At 42.6% G+C, this 18,374-nt stretch overlaps 1 pseudogene; it reads left to right on the top strand.

Annotated features, from left to right (window-relative positions):
• Nucleotides 1–340: 340 nt before the first annotated feature.
• LOC135505641 (meiosis-specific protein MEI4-like) overlaps nt 341–18,374 on the top strand; it is a 34,810-nt pseudogene continuing 16,776 nt past the window's right edge.

Below are 18,374 nucleotides of genomic sequence, written 5' to 3'. Positions count from 1 at the left end.
ATTATTGAACAGAAGGGCATTGTTGCTAATGCATCTAGCTCATTAATGAGGTTATGGACACACAAGGTTGCTTTGGAAACAAGGCCCATCGTCCTTTGATGTGCAAAAAACATTTAAGAATGCGGCTATATAAAATTACACAAGGTGACAGTGGATTGCTATAAAGGTGAGAGAGACATGATTGAATGAGGTTTAATAACATAGCTAATTGGGTGAAAACAGCAATGTTTTAGATACAATGCTTCATTCAGTGTCACAGAATATAATGAGGCTGACAATGAGATGTGAATGGTGATCCTAATAAGCTCATGTCTGTCTGACTTGGTGCAACCTGCAGGCGATGGTTTCATGGGCTCTCTCAGGACCTTGTGGGCCCAGGCTCGTTGAAATATCAGCTCAACTCAGACATGGACTCTGGCTGTGGGACAGAAAACAACAGACACTGCAACCCACTCAAGACTCTGCAGAACCACCCAGTGCCCAGCCAGCCTTCCCACCTGTCACCACCATGGCTCCCCAGATACCATTCTCCAGTCTGTGTGAGTTAGGCCCTCGGGGAAAGGCCATGCTGCTCTGTATGCAGTTCCTCCAATGCCTATGTTGGCTGAACAGGGTGGGAGAGGTGGAAGGTGGAGGTGATGGGAGCAGAGGCTGGAGGGCTCAGCCTGGACAGGGAGGAGATGGGGACAGGTTGGTGGTGGAAGACTCAGTGTGCCAGCTGCTGTCCTGTGTGGTGGCAGCTAGGTAGAGATGCCAGGGCCCTGCCCCCTCACTCACTGCTCCTGCGGCGTCCCTAGTGGCAGCTCAGGCAGTGGACCACTGGCTCTCCCACAGACAGCACTCCCTGAAGTTTGTGGCACACATGGAAGATGCCCTGAAAGAGCTCACTGAGATGGGTGGATCCGCTTTGGGAAAGTCGTATTCCTGGTCATAATGTTGGTAAGTTGACGCTCTTATATCCAATAGTTCCTCCCGGCTCTATGTAATAAAACTTAAGATTTCCTGGGGTAACAATGTAAGAAATAATACAAACAAAATACTGCATAGTTTCCTGAGAACGCGAAGTGAGGCGGCCATTTCTGTCGGCGACATCTCTAGCAATTTGGCTTCTATAAACCAATGAGGAGATGGGAGAGGCAGGACTTGCAGTGCAACGCAGATGCTCGTTGGCGCGTGCATTAACTGAACAACATAGATTTCTACATTTATTTTGCAACTCTCGCGCACGTGACGCGAGCGGTGTAGTTAGCCTTGTTATATACCGCACCCCCTCGTGCCTTATTTCTTAATTCTAAAACTGTATACCTATATTGTTCTCATTTTAATCTCAATGTGTAAGATCTTCACATGACTAAATGTAATGTCAAGTTGACCTGAGATCGATAAATTCATGACCCTCGGAAAGAAATGAAGGTCATCAAGTGGCATTGAAGTTTATAGGTGCTTATATCGCCAGCTGTTAACCTTTATTCAAAGCCCACCGAAGCTATAACTGATGAAATGGCCTTTGCTTTGACCCATGACACTAAAATCTAATGATCCACACACAGTTTATAGACAGCCATAATTTGTCCCACTGGGATATTGAGGGGAGAATGGTGAGGTTGGTAGAGTGCTTCTGATATTCATTCTTCATGTACGTTTATAAGATAATACATTTTTCTATTTTAATGTAACAGCAATGTATAACTCCTCCCAGACTGGTGATATTGTAGGAGGAAGTAAAGAAGTGCATGGAGAACAAGTGTGATATGAGATATGAAATGGGGGAACAGGCCTGGCATTTTAAACAGCACCCCACCCGCTGTGTGTAATGACTTATGCGTTGACTGGCATTACCAATACTTATTAGCTTCTGAGGGGACAGACAATCACCTTAGTGTCAACAGGCTTGAATAAAGGCTGTCACAGTTGAGTTGTGAAGGGCGTGTTGTCCCTTTCTAAATGAAGATTAATAGGTGGGAGGATACACAGTGTCTGCCATAATTATTGACACAGTGACAATCTTCGGTTTTGTTTTGGCTCTACTCCAGCACTTTGGAGTTGAAATGATACAATGATTATGGGGTTAAAGTACAGACTGTCCGTTTTAATTTGAGGGTATTCGTCTATATCGGGTGAACCGTTTAGAAATTACAGCACTTTTTGTACCTAGTCTCCCCCATGTTAGGGGACCAAAAGTATTGGGATAAATTCACTTATATTTGTATTAAAGTAATCAAGTGTAGTATTTTGAAAATAAGAATTTGTTCTTAACTGATTTGCCTAGTTAAATAAAGGTCAAATAAAATAAAAATAAATTACATTTGGTCCCATATTCCTAGCATGCAATGATTACATCAAGCTTCTTGGATGCATTTGCTGTTTGTTTTGGTTGTGTTCCAGATAATTTTGTGGCAAGTAGAAATTAATGGTAAATACTGTATTGTCATTTTGGAGTCACTTTTATTGTAAATAAGAATATAATGTTTCTAAACACTCAACATTAATGTGGATGGTACCATGATTATGGATAGGCCTGAATGAATCATGATGAGTGAGAAAGTTAGATGCACAAATATCATACCCCCAAGACATGCTAACCTCTCACGATTACAAAAACAGGGGAGGTTAGCATTTTTGGGTGTTTGATGTTTGTGGGTCTAACTTTCTCACTCATCATTATTCACAATTAATTCAGGACTATCCATAATCATGGTAGAATCCAATGATTTGGTACCATGAAAATGCCCTAAAATTAAAGCTGACAGTCTGCTCTATAACCTCATATTCATTGTATCATTTACAAATCCAAAGTGCTAGAATACAGAACCAAAACAGGGTTGCACATTTTGGGGAATATTCAGAGGTGGAAACTTTCAGTGGGAATATATGGGAATTAACAGAAATATATGGGAATTAGCGGAAATATATGCAAATTATATATATTTCTTCCAACTGCTTACACAAGTTTTCAAAACTGTCTCCTTTTTTTCAAAACTCTACACACAATTCCCAAAACTGCACACAAAATGCAAAATGCCTCTCATCTCCTTCAAAATGTAACACTGCATTCAAAATGCCTTAAACACATGTCAGAATGAAGCATTTGCATCAAATGGCAAACACTGCTTTCATAATAGTACATTTTTGGATATACCATGTAAACACTGTTCTTCTAAATCTAAATCTCTTTGGTCTTTCATAGGCTTATATCTACATTTCAATACAATGTTCTACAGTGAAAGTCATCTGCTGAGAGGGGTAACAAGTACACTGTAAACACCAATGCAATGTAGAAACAGAAAATATTTATTAGGCCAAACATTACTGTTGTATACAGTAGCATACAACAAAACCATAAACATATGTAAACCAAAAGTATATTCTTTAGAATACAGTAAAGAACACAATTGTGTGTGGGGTCCCGGGGGGTCAGTCCAGGAATTGGTAGGGGGGGGGGCAGTCACCAGTGCGAAGCTACGCTTCATCTCTTCTCGGGCCTGGGTCTGGCCACTATAATTCATCAAGATACGTTTTCGTCAAGATACGTTTTCTCTTGCCAAACATCAAGGAAAGTATCTCCTAGCATGGTGTATCCAACCTTGGACAGAGGTAACCTCTCAGACCCCAGATGCGTCCTCCATTGCCTGCAGAAGCGGCATGCGGGCATAGGGTTGGCGATCATACACTTTCCAGCGCCAGGCTGAGAAGAATTCCTCTATGGGATTTAGAAAAGGTGAATATGGGGGTAGGTACAAAACTACAAATTGTGGATGGGTGGCAAACCAGTTTTGGACCAGAACAGCCCGGTGAACATAATATTGTCCCATAAAACCCCAAAGCTTGCAGGCTTCTGATCTGGATCAGGGACAAGCATTGTGTAATTTGCACCCAGAAAAGTGAGCATATGGCCGGGGTTGTACGGACCCAGTGTGGCATTGTGGAGGACCCCGTTTTGAGTGATGGCAGCACACATAGTTATATTACCCCCACGCTGTCCAGGGACATTGGTAATTGCCCTCTGTCCTATTACATTTCTTCCGCTGCGCCTGGTTTTGGTGAGGTTGAAGCCAACCTCATCCACATAAATAAATTAATGGCGAATTACATGGGCATTCAGCTCCAATACTCTGTAACAGACAAAAGGATATACAGATGAGTAAATATGGTATGTCTGAAGTACTGGAAGTAGTGTTGCATACATACCTCGACAAAGTCAGGTCGCATATTCTTGATTCTGTCAGACTTTCTCTCAAATGGCACCTTGTAAAGTTGTTTCATCTTCACTCTGTGCCGTTGGAGGATGCGTTGTATGGTCGACAGGCTTACAGCATTGATGTTGTTAAATATGGTGTCATTATTCAATATATGCTCTCTTATCTCTCGAATCCTAATTGTATTGTTGGCCAAAACCAACATCTGTACATCTGTAAACAAGTGTCCTCATCCTCCATGATGTCTTTGCTTTTCCACTCAAATACAGTTTCCATCCAAACACAGTATGTGTTCAGCATAGGTACTGTAAACAATGTACAAAAAAAGGTAGTACAGCATTGATAACCAACCTCATTCAATCAATGCAGTGCAGTAAATGGATGGCTTAGAGTTATAAATGTTTATGCAATACTATGCAGTCATGCGTATTTTACAGTACATTACTGTAATGCTACAGTTTTTTTTGATTGCTTAAGCATAATTTTCAAAACAGGGCCCGTGTTTTCAAAATACTACACACAATTAGCACAACCACACACCCAATCAGCAAAACACTACTATCCTTTGCAAAATTAAACACTCTTGTAAAAACTATACACTTTAAAAAAAACACACTTTGTTACTATATGAAACACACACGTTTCATATTACTATACTCTGTTTGCACGAGTAACACTCTGCTGTGATAAACCTAAAACACTTTTAGCACTTCTACTTCCCTATGATTAGAGTAGGCTACTATCAACAAAGTACAAATATAATGTAAATTCACCAAACACTACACAAGACCAATGTTGCAGACTGAAGAAACTAATTTATTTCTCAACACGCCCAAAATTTTGACATGTAGATTCATAACACTGTAACCAAACGTCACTTTACGTATTGTAAGTTAAAAATATATATATATATAAATAACTAGACATAGCTGGTTCTGGCCAGAGAATTTCATCAACATCGCAGGCAATGTTGTCATTAGCAAGACACCTTGGAAAGAAACGTCTTGAATGACGAATCCATCCTTGCATTGCTGCTACCTCCATCTGGTCACAGGCCTCCTCCATGGCTTGGATGAGGGGTACCTCAGCCTGGAGACGGAGATCATATACCTTCCACCGCCATGCCGAGAAAAACTCTTCTATAGGGTTGAGGAATGGAGAGTATGGTGGAAGATATAGGACGGTGAAATGTGGATGTTGCTGAAACCAGTTCTGAACCAGAGCAGAGCAGTGGAAAGACACATTGTCCCAAACAACAATGTATTACATATGATCGATTTGATTTTCTGCTGTTATGTTGTGCAATTGGTCTAAGAATGTAAGTATGAGTGCTGTGTTGTAAGGGCCCATATGGGCATGGCGGTGGAGGACCCCATTCTGTGTAATGGCTGCACAGAGTGTTATATTACCCCCACATTGCCCTGGGACATTGACTATAGCCCTGTGGCCAATGATGTTTCTTCCCCTCCTTCGTGTTCTCGTCAGGTTGAACCCAGCCTCATCTACATAAATTAACTCATGCTGGATCTCCTCTCCATCCATTCGTAAAACTCTCTGAAAAACAGTCAGTCAAAATTGTGTAGTTCAGTGTAGATCTAGTATACATATTACAGTACAGTAAAAGATTATGAGACAGTATGCAAGATCACACTGCTAAAGTGAATACACACCTCTGCATAATCATGCCACAGTTGTTTCACCCTTTTGGAATTGCGCTCGAAAGGCACTCGATAAATTTGTTTCATTTGAATATGTTTTTTTTTTTAGGATGCGTCCCAGTGTTGATGTTGAGACCTGATGGATATCGTTGAAAATGGCGTGGTTATTGACAATGTTAGCTTGGAGCTGCTTGAGTGTTATAGCATTGTTGGCCAAAACCATGTTTACTATCTCCCTCTCTTGCTGTTCTGTGAACATAGGAGGCCTTCCCCCTTGTTGTCCCTGACCCTCAATCCTATGTAGAAAAAAAACAGTATACAATAGTACAGTAATTTCACAGGAAAAGGTAACAGAAGTGCTGATAGTGCATAGAATACAGTACTGTAAGCAGTTATTGAAACCGTGCAGATGTTTTTGATATGATGATATTTTTACAATACCTATTTTCCAGTCGAAATGTTTTCATCACACTTGCCACTGTATATCGGCTTAGATTTGGCTGTACTCGCAGTCCAGCCTCCCTCAGCGTCAGGCCGTGGTTGACAACGTGGTCAACCAGTGTTGCGCGGATCTCATTTGTCAGATTCGGTCCTCTCTGAGCACCTTGTCTTCCTCTTCCTCCCTTTCCTCCTCCTCCTCGTCCTCCTCCTCATCCTCCTTGTTCTCCTCGTCCTCCTCGTTCTCCTCCTCGTCCACCTCCTCATCCTCCTCCTCGTCCTCGTCTTACTCTTTCTCTGACTCTTTCCATTGTACTTGAAGACCGATGAACTCACCTGCTGCTTTTTATAGTGCTTATAAACCTGATTGGTGTGTCTACAATTAAGCAAACGAGTGTTTGCACACCTTATGACTGTGTTGAACCAATTGGTTGGACGGTGTGGTAATTTGACAGTCAGTGCTTTGGTATTGCAAGGACGTGACATCATGATAGATTTTTGTGTGTAATGTATGTTAAGTGTGTTTAGTGTTTTGCAAATCACTGTGTGTAGAGTTTTGCAACAAGTGTGAGGTTGACAATATGCTTATAGTTGTGCAAATATGGGCTGATGTTTTGCTTCTTGAGTGTAAGGTTTTGCTAATAGTGTACTACTTTTAATTTTAGTGTTTAAGCAATCCAATGAAACTGTAAAATAGTCATTAGATAGTTGCATACCTGTTCTCATTTCTGAAGGTTCGAATTATGGACGCCACTGTAAATCGACTCAAGTTGGGCTGGACTCTCATTCCAGCCTCTCTCATGGTCACACCGTAATTGGTGAGTGATCAGTTAAGCTATTAGTGTTTGCTGTCACGCCTTGGTCATTGTATTTTGTGTTTTCGTTATATATTTGGTTAGACCAGGGTGTGACATGGGTTTATTGTATTGTATTTTCATATTGGGGTTTGTAGTAGTTGGGATTGTAGCTGATTAGGGGTGTGTGTGTTTAATAGGTTTGGCTGCCTGAGGCGGTTCTCAATCAGAGTCAGGTGATTCTCGTTGTCTCTGATTGGGAACCGTATTTAGGTAGCCTGGGTTTCGCTTTACATTTCGTGGGTGATTGTTCCTGTCTCTGTGTTAGTTTCACCAGTCAGGCTGTAATAGGTTTCACGTTCCGTTTGTTGTTTTGTATTATTTAGTTGTTCATGTATAGTTCGTTCGTTTGTCTTCACTAAATAAACATGAGTAACCTACACGCTGCATTTCGGTCCGACTCTCTTTCAACTAAAGAAGAACGCCGTTACATTTGCACATGTGAGGAGTGTGTGTGTGACTTGGTGAATAAGTGTTGCATTTTAATTGGTTGTGTTTGGAAAAGGAAAGCAAGTCACTTCCTGTTAGACTTTTGTGTTTTAGGTAGAGAATTGTGTGTAGTGTTTTGAAAAAAGTGTTTTATGCAATTGACAACTGAGTCAAAGGCTGAGAAATAGCTTATGGTTTTGGATACTTGGTGTGTAGTTTAGAACTTTGAGTGAGAGGTTTCAAAAAGCGTGTGACATGAAAAGATTTTGTGTATAAGCAGTTGGAAAAAACTAATACCATTTAAATGTAGATGTTTTTTGGATATATTGGATATATTTACCATATCATATGGAGACAGAAGCATATACCTTTTACCTTATCATAAGTAGACATACTTGCAAATGATTAAATCCTTCCAATAGAAATACAAAAAAAAAACATTTAGTTACGAATTGAACTTTAATTAAATGAGTTCACATGGGATGATTTCACTGAACAACAAAATAAAGAGAATAGTGAATTATCCCCAATGATCCATCGCATCTCCCAAAAATGTTTTCAACATACAATGATAGTCTAGGCTTCCATCTCAGGCTTCCATGTCTTCTCCCTGGACCTCCTCAATGTCCACCTCTTGAACATCAGACTCTGAGGCCTCATCTTCACTGTCACTTTCCAACCATGTTGAGGATGGCTCGTTGTCAGGCTCAAAAAGCCTAAAATTTTCCCAGGTGGAAACCAATCTTTCAACCCTTGTATTGGTCAGCTTGTTGCATGCTTTGGTGTGTGTTCCCAAACAAGGACCAGTTGCGCTCTTAGGCGGGTGATGTTGGTGGGATTTGGAGGATGATGGAGGCAACACGGGAAAGAGCCTCAGATCCACAAAGTCCCTTCCACCAGGTGGCTGATGTGATATGTTGGCACGACTACTATCTCCATCCCAAAGCCCTTGCTTGGAAGTGTACTTCGCCAGACTGCCAAGAACCTTGCCCTCATCCAGGCCAAGGTGACGAGACATGGTAGTGATTGCACCATAGGCCTAGTTGATTTCTGCACCAGACAGGATGCTCTTGCCAGCATACTACAGTTAGGGACCAACATGTACGCTGTGGTGTGTATGGGCTTCAGGCAGAAGTCACGCTTTTTGATGTGTTTCGGAACTGCAGTTTCCTCTGCTTGTAGCAACAGTGAAGTGGGAAGGGCAGTACGGATGTCTTCTCTTACATCTGGGAGCAGAGTCTGAACATCAGACAGGATGGTATTGTCTCCCTCAATCCGCGCAATGGCTACTGCTATAGGTTTCAGGAGTTTCAGGCTGCTTACCACTCTCTTCCAAAATACATCATCCAGGAGGATCCTCTTGATGTGGCTGTCCATATTGGCAGACTGTGAAATGGCCATTTCTTGGAGAGACTCCTTCCCCTCCAGGAGATTGTCAAACATGATGACAACACCACCCCGACGGGTGTTGCTGGGCAGCTTCAATGTGGTGCTCTTATTCTTCTCACTTTCTTTGGTGAGGTAGATTGCTGCTATAACTTGATGACCCTTCACATACCTAATCATTTCCTTGGCTCTCTTGTAGAGTGTATCCATTGTTTCAGTGCCATGATGTCCTCGAGGAGAAGATTCAATGCATGAGCAGCACAGCCAATGGGTGTGACGTGAGGGTAGGATTCCTCCACTTTAGACCAAGCAGCTTTTATGTTCGCAGCATTGTCTGTTACCAGTGCAGATACCTTCTGTGGTCCAAGTCATTGATGACTGCCTTCAGATCATCTGCAATGTAGAGATCGGTGTGTCTGTCCCTTGTGTCTGTGCCCTTGTAGAACGCTGGTTGAGGGGTGGAGATGATGTAGTTAATTATTCCTTGCCCACGAATATTTGACCACCCATCAGAGTTGATTTCAAAACAGTCTGCCTTCTCTATGATTTGCTTGACCTTCACTCAAACTCTGTTGAACTCTGCATCCAGCAAATTAGAAGATAAAGTATGTCTGGTTGGAGGGGTGTATGCTGGGCGAAGAACATTCAGAACATTCAGATATCTCTTCCAATACACATTGCCTGTGAGCATCAGAGGTGAACCAGTTGCATGCACAGCTGGAGCAAGACATTCATCAGCATTTCTGACTACATTCCTTCATTGAGTCAAAAAAACTTCTGACTCCAGGAGGACCATGAGCTGAGGACCAAAAGCTCACAGTTTGTTTGATTGACTGAGGAAGGGTAATGGTTTTAGTCATTGCTAACAGTTTTGTTGCTGCACCGTTACGATGCAAACAGATAGTGCCAGATAGTTTTGTGCCAGTCTGTTATAGGGCCGTTCCAGTGGCCACATAGCGATGATGTTAGAGTAGGCTTTATGTTGTTTCAGCAGGAGTGTCACTGCTGAGTATTATTTTTTGGAGAGGGAGGAGGGGAGATGGAGGGGGCCTCATAGTTCTGTCCTGTTACAGTAGATTCTAGGTGGTGCTAGAATACGCTGTATGCAGGAGGAGTGTCACTGCTGAGTATTATTTTTTGGAGAGGGAGGAGGGGAGATGGAGGGGGCCTCATAGTTCTGTCCTGTTACAGTAGATTCTAGGTGGTGCTAGAATACGCTGTATGCAGGAGGAGTGTCACTGCTGCTGGGAATTCTTTTTGGAGATGGAGTCATCGTAGATACCGTAGGAGTTGTTGAAATGATTTCCAGCTCCATCCTGTAATTAGCGTAATAGCTGCTGCTGCTACTGGGGCTTGTTGATGTCATTTGCGATTGTGGGCGTGAAAGTAGTGGGATCCACCAGTGCTGTGTGATTTTCTATTTTTACCCCTCATTTAATTTAAAGTTGATTCATTCAAATTAACCCCCCCCTGGGAAATTACGCCAGATCCAGCCCTATTGCTGGCTAGAGCACATTGTACAGTAGCTTTACCTTTCTGCTGGTTAAATATGTGTTTACCATGTTAGGGAATGGTGGGTTTGTAACAACTGGGTTGATCCACCAATTTGATACCCTTTTAAATTGTGTAAAAATACAATTAAAAGGGGGGGAATAAATAATTGCCTAAACTAAGTGTCTATGAAGTGCCAAATAAAGTAACAGGGTTGGCTGTAACAAGGTTGACGGCTTAATCTTAATTCAGACATAAATCCCCTTGTGAAATTATTGCAAGCTTCACTAAAACATTTCAATTATAAAAATATAAAAGCATTTCTAGCCTATTTACAGTGTATTAGGAAAGTATTCAGACCCCTTCACTTTTCCCACATTTTGTTTACGTTACCGCCTTATTCTAAAATATAGTAAATTATGTTTTTTTTCCACAAATCTACGCACAATACCCTATAATGACAAACCAAAAACAGGATTTTACACATTTCTGCAAATGTATATATATTTTTTTAAAGATCCCTTATTTCCATAAGTATCCAGACCCTTTGCTTTGAGACTCGAAAGCTCCGGTGCATCCTGTTTCCATTGATCATCCTTGAGATATTTCTACAACTTGATTGAAGTTCACCTGTGGCAAATTGAATTGCTTGGACATGATTTGGAAAGGCGCACACCTGTCTATATAAGGTCCCACAGTTGACAGTGCATGTCAGAGCAAAAACCAAGCCACGAGGTCGAAGAAATTGTCCGTAGAGCTCCGAGACAGGATTGTGTCGAGGCACAGATCTGGGGAAGGGTACCAAAACATTTCTGCAGCATTGAAGGTCCCCAAGAACACAGTGGCCCCCATCATTCTTAAATTGAAGAAGTGGAAACAGCAAGACTCTTCCTAGAGCTGGCCACCCGACCAAACTGAGCAATCAGGGAAGAAGGGCCTTGGTCAGGGAGGTGACCAAGAAACCAATGGTCACTTTAACAGAGCTCCAGAGTTCCTCTGTGGAGATGGGAGATCCTTCCAGAAGGACAACTATCTCTGCAGCACTCCACCAATTAAGCCTTTATGGTAGTGGCCAGAAGCCACTCCTCCGTAAAAGGCACATGACAGCCCACTTGGAGTTTTCCAAAAGGCATGTAAAGGACTCTCAGACCATGAGAAACAAGATTCTCTGGTCAGATAAAACCAAGATTGAACTCTTTGGCCTGAATGCCAAGCATCACGTCTGGAGGAAACATGGCACCATCCCTACGGTGAAGCATGGTGGTGTCAGCATCATGCTGTGGGGATGTCGTTCGGCGGCAGGGACTGGGAGACTAGTCAGAATCGAGGGAAAGATGAACAAAGAAAATTCAATGTTTGTGTACAAAATATCAAAGGGATGCAAAAGGCACTGTTATCAGTTGATGTTATTCTTCAATAACACAGACCCCAAAGCAAATCAGGGGGAGAAAAATAGGTTTATTCAAAAATAACAAATCATAGATTTTATGCTAGAAAGTAGATGGTTGATATTCATTCTTCCCTGTCCTCAATGATTCTCCACAGAACAAAGTGACAGGATGTACTTTATAACCCCCAAACCTAGCCTGTCGTTGATCAATTAAAATTCCTTGCAGTAAAATTGGGCCAATGGCAAATAACAAGTATCCTGTTTCAGGCTCAATGTATTGACGATTCAGACCAATGAGATCTTGCCACATGTAGCTAGGAGTCCAGGACTGAAACCCCTACACAGATTCTAACCAGATGTTGAACTGAAAAACAGCTATTTCCATTGATCGTTAATTCCCTGTTGACCTCTAGTCCTCTGCGTTGTGTATTATCTTAAAATATTCTTACAGCACTAATTCAGTGGAATGACCCAACTGACACAAGTATTCATGTTCATCAGCATCTTCACATGGGGCATCGCTGGAGGAAATCCTTAATTGAAGTGTATGTTGTGTTACTATTCCTGTTCTATATTGCGCTTTAGGCAATATAAATTCAAATTTATCATGTGATCGATTTTTGGTTCCAAGCACCTTTTCATTAGTTTACACAAGTATTTAGACTTGAACATTTTATGTTCCGTTACTGCCTCTGAATATCTGCCTGATATGTTGATCAAATCTCTACCTTGTCTTTGATAACACAATGTATTCTCTATCCATGGAAATACAGATGGACAGTTTCCTTGATGATGAAATTAGGTTATAGAGGCCTCTCTCAATAGGCAACACTCATAGCCTATATATAATTTAAACTGACTGCAGCCCCCAGCCTTGGTGATGATGATGGCAATGCTGGGGCTCTTGTGTCTGAATGGATTCCTTGCCCCTCTGTCTGTCTGTAATGGCTCCGCAGCTGTCTGGGACTGAGGACTAGAGGACCAGAGACAGGCCAGTCTACTCTAGTCGTGGAGGTGAAGCCGAAGTGAAGCGCCCAGACAATGAAATTGCATATCTTGACTCCCCAGAGGCGTCAGCCAAATGTCACTCTCATAGCAATACTAGCTTTATTTCATGACTGTATTTCATTTCAGTCTTTGAGAATAACACCCAGCTTGGTTTTCTGTCTGGTCACGTACTAGTCTCACTTTTACTGTTTTATCATGCCCCCCTTTTTCTCTGAGGGAGCTCAGTTATTGGCTGTCTCTCTCATGTGAAGGCTTACATTGTCTAGTTTATTCTCTTGGCGATGTGGAACCTTGGACCTATAGTCTCATCTGAATATGTCTTGTATCATAGTATTTACAGTAGCCTATTGTATAGCATCCACACTGTGTAGAGGTGACGTTATACTGTCACCGTTCTCATCTCTGCTGTTCCAAACAAATCCTCAGCCTACAGATGTATTTGTGTGTGTCTGTCAGCTTTGGGAGAGAGAATCTCAACACTACAGTGCTGAAAGCAGGGTGGGGGTACAGTGTTTTCTGTGATTTATCGTCATTATAGATTTGTTGGACCAAAAAGTACATCTCCCACCCTGATGAAGATCCTATACACTGTACTAGAGCTAGCTAGCACTGATGGAGCAACTCTGGGTTGATCAATGCAATCTTGTTTACTGTAATCGCTGCTCCCACCTCATGCTACTACATGTCTGGGTTTTTCCAAACAAAATGTAATCCCTACAGGCCTTTGTTCGAAAAAGAAAAGGTGATGGTATCTCACAAAACATCATCTAATCCATAATCTCACCCCCCTCTCTAAGGCCAAACCAAACAAACTGCTCTTTTGTTTGACTCATACTGTAGGTGACAGCGGACACAAGTAAATCCACTGAACTGACAGGCGTTTAGGTCTTTGTAACCCGGTGTGGATCAGCACAGTGGCCAGGTTGAGTGATAGGATATGATGGGTGGTGTGAACGTGTGTCCTCCGTCAGTTTCCAGGTTGAGTGATGGGGTATGTGTTGGTGTGAGTGTTACTGTGTCCTGTGTTTAAGTGTGTCCGTCTGGCCTCTGTCAGTTCCAGGTTGAGGAGAGGCTGACAGAGTGTTTGACCCTGCTGGGAGGGAACAGCTTGCTGAGGTCCCTGCTCATCTGTCATGTCCTGTCTGAGATCAACCGGCTAGCAGAGCACGTCTTGATCACCTGCCAGGTAAGGACCAGAACACACACGGGGGGAGGATGTTACAAGTGTATAGGATGACTCAAATCATTTATAGTACTGCATATTGTGTACATGTAGAGTACTCTCTCACACACACACAAAGGTAAGTTCCTTGAAGTAAATGTTGAAGAAAAAGTTGTCAGTGGTCCCCACAGCGCTAGTCTGACTGACTCGGGACCGGTACCCCCTGTATAAAGCATCGTTATTGTTAATTTTATATATTTTTTACTTTAGTTTTATTTAGTCTATTTTCTTAACTCTTATTTTTCTTAACTGCATTGTTGGTTAAAGGTTTGTTTGTAAGCATTTCACAGTTGTATTCGGCGCATGTGACTGATACAATTTGATTATCCTAGCCTTCATGGTGTGACGATGGGTGCATTTCTCTGAATGCTAGTGTATACAGACAGCCCTGCCGCCAGCGGTCCTGGGGAATTTTAATGTGTGAATGGGGAAAGGAAAGCCGATTATTATTCTCCCTTCCCTTGTCGCTTTACTCCCACAGTAGAGAGACAGTCAGTCATGCATGTTTGTGGGTCTTTCCTTACACCCTATACAGAACAGCCCTTATTGAAGCAGCCCTGAGCAAAAGCAAAACTCACATTGCTGCTGCATCAAGTGAATGAGAAAATATCATTTCTGTCACATCAGATTTCTTTATAAAAACGACCTTTTCTCTGCCGAGAATATTGATGTTGGGTTATTTAAGTACACTGGCTGCTACTATAGCTGTAGCAGTACTGAGGTATAGGAGAACATTTATGAAATACACTGAATAATTAATCTGCAAACTGAACTTCCTGATAAGGAACAAACCACTGTAATTTGGTCTAATGATAATGTATTCAGATCATCTGTAATTGCTCACTTAATTTTTTGTATTGTTGACTTGCCTAGGACCCCTCTAACATAGTCTTGATACTTCAAAGCACTTTAAAGCCATTGTGCCCTTGGATAATTGTAAGCACTTGACCCCCCCCCCCCTGCTCTCATCCCAAAATAAGTGGAGGCTTAAATTGCTTTTGAAGACTTCTACCGTTTGAAGACTTAGGGCTCAGACACAGCAATAGCGTTTGCTGGCCGAGAATAGTTAGCACTTCTGAGTGTAATTTGAGAACCGAGTCCTCACTGATTTCACATGTAGAATCGCATGAAAAATGTCGACAGTCAAGCGTCACCAGCGGGTGGTCCCTAAAACAGAACGATGTGGATCTAGTGTTCATCTGCAGATCATTCAGCACCGCTGTGTTTTAGGGACCACTCGCTGTAGACGATTGACTGCCCGTCATTTTTCACACGATTCTACAAGTAAAATTGGTGCGCACTCGGTTTGCCAGCAAACGCTACAGCTGTACGGTAGCCCTTTAGCCATCAGACTGGCTAATGAGTACACCCCCCTGGGAGTATGGAATTCCATGGGTAAGTCCCAAACTGCTTGCTTACCTTTATATTGTACCACTTTTGACCTGGGCCCATAGGGCTCTGATTAAAATTAGTGCACTTTATAGAGGGAATAGTGTTCCATTTGGGACACAGACCCTGTAATAGGGTTGAGAGGGCTGAGGTGCGCTCAACAGAAGACCTTGAATGGGCTGTTGGCTTGCATTAGCACTGTGGTACATTACAACTACAACAGGCTTCATTTGGTTTACAAGCTTATCTGTGTTGTTGTTGAACGTTTGCATGAAAATGGAGACATAAACCAAGGACAGGCCTCTTGTGGGTTGATTAAGAGGCTTGGAATATGCTCTCTATGCAATAATACACAAATGCTTTGGAGAAGGGGCCAGTTCGTTGAGAGCTGAGCTGCGTGATTTGCATGGATATCTACAGATGTATGATCTTAGTCTGGGACCAAAAAGCTCCTGAACAGCTTCTACCCCCAAGCCTTAAGACTGCTGATTAGTTAATCAAATGGCTACCTGGACTATTTACATTGACCCCCTTTTTATGCACTGACTCTCTTGCACTGGCTCTATGTACACTCACTAGAGTACCCACACATACTACACTGACACTCCAACACACACACACACACACACACACATAGACACTTAAACCTTTCACATACACTGCTGCTACTCTGTTTATTACCTGTCCTGATTGCCTACTCACTTTTTCCCCTATGTACATACCTCAACTACCTCACACCTCTGCATATTGACTCGGTACCGGTACTAATTGTATATAGTCTCATTATTGTTATTCTGTGTTACTACTTCCTTATTTTTAGTTAGACAACAGAAATTCTCAAAGATAAATTTGCATCCTGCAGCTCAAACTCCAAAAAGGTCTGAGTCCATGGAGAATAAGAGCACTTCCTCCCAGCTGCCCACTGCGCTGAGGCTAGGAAACACTGTCACCACCGATAAATCCACGATAATCGAGGATTTCAATAAGCATTTCTCTACGGCTGGCTATGCTTTCCTCCTGGCTACCTCGGCCAACAGCTCCGCACCCCCGGAAGCTACTTGCCCAAGCCTTCCCAGCTTCTCCTTCTCCCAAATCCAGATAGCAGATGTTCTGAAAGAGCTGCAAAACCTGGACCCGTACAAATCAGCTGGGCTAGACAATCCGGACCCTCTCTTTCTAAAATTATCCGCCGCCATTGTTGCAACCCCTATTACTAGTCTGTTCAACCTCTCTTTCATATTGTCTGAGATTCCTAAAGATTGGAAAGCTGCCTTGGTCATCCCCCTCTTCAAAGGAGGTGACACTCTAGACCCAAACTGTTACAGACCTATATCTATCCTGCCCTGCCTTTCCAAAGTCTTCGAAAGCCAAGTTAACAAACAGATCACTGACCATTTCGAATCGCACCGTACCTTCTCCGCTGTTCAATCCGGTTTCCGAGCCGGTCACGGGTGCACCTCAGCCACGCTCAAGGTACTAAACGATATCATAACCGCCATCGATATAAGACAGGACTGTGCAGCCGTCTTCATCGACCTGGCCAAGGCTTTCGACTCTGTCAATTACCGTATTCTTATCGGCATTCTCAACAGCCTTGGATTCTCTAATGACTGCCTCGCCTGGTTCACCAACTACTTCTCAGATAGAGTTCAGTCTGTCAAATCGGGGGCCTGTTGTCCGGACCTCTGGCAGTCTCTATGGGGGTACCACAGGGTTCAAATCTCGGGCTGACCCTTTTCTCTGTATATATCAATGATGTTGCTCTTGCTGCTGTTGATTCCTTGATCCACCTCTACGCAGACGACAGCATTCTATATACATCTGGCCCTTCTTTGGACACTGTGTTAACAAACCTCCAAACAAGCTCCTTCAGTGGCCTCCAAATCCTCTTAAACGCCAGTAAAACTAAATGCATGTTCTTCAACCGATTGCTACGTGCACCCGCACACCCAACTATCATCACTACTCTGGACAGTTCCGACTTAGAATATGTGGGCATCTACAAATACCTAGGTGTCTGGCTAGACTGTAAACTCTCCTTCCAGACTCATATTAAGCATCTCCAATTCAAAATGAAATCTAGAATCGGCTTCCTATTTCACAACAAAGCCTCCTTCACTCATGCTGCCAAACATACCCTCGTAAAACTGACTATCCTATGGACCCTCGACTTCGGCGATGTCATTTACAAACTCAGACTGCATCCAGTTTGCTGAGTAATCACATTGCCATCCGTTTTGTCACCAAAGCACCATACACCACCCACCACTGAAACCTGTATGCTTTCGTCTACTGGCCCTCTCTACATATTCGTCGCCAGACCCACTGGCTCCAGATCATCTATAAGTCTTTGCTAGGTAAAGCTCCACCTTATCTCAGCTCACTTGTCACCATAGCAACACTCAACCGTAGCACGCGCTTCAGCAGGTATATCTCGCTGGTCATCCACAAAGCCAACACCTCGTTTGGCTGCCTTTCCTTCCAGTTCTCTGCTGCTAATGTCTGGAGCAAATTGCAAAAATCGCTGAAGTTGGAGACTTATATCTCCCTCACTAACTTTAAGCATCAGCTATCTGAGCAGCTCACCGATCGCTGCAGCTGTACACAGCTCATCTGTAAATAGCCCATCCAACTACCTACCTCATCCCCATATTGTTTAATTACATTTTTTATGCTATTTTGCACACCAGTATTTGTACTTGCACATCTATCACTCCAGTGTTAATTTGCTAAATTGTAATTACTTCGCTACTATGGCTTATTTATTGCCTTACCTCCTTACTCCATTTGCACACACTGTATATAGATTTTTCTATTGTTATTGACTGTACTTTTGTTTATCCCATGTGTAACTCTGTTGTTTTGTGTTGTACTGCTTTGCTTCATCTTGGCCAGGTCGCAGTTGTAAATGAG

Source organism: Oncorhynchus masou, chromosome 19 (genome assembly GCF_036934945.1).
Source record: "Oncorhynchus masou masou isolate Uvic2021 chromosome 19, UVic_Omas_1.1, whole genome shotgun sequence".
NCBI classification, from domain to species: Eukaryota; Metazoa; Chordata; class Actinopteri; order Salmoniformes; family Salmonidae; genus Oncorhynchus; species Oncorhynchus masou.
The sequence above is the reverse complement of the archived record's forward strand: the minus strand, read 5'-3'. Positions and strand labels throughout refer to the sequence as shown.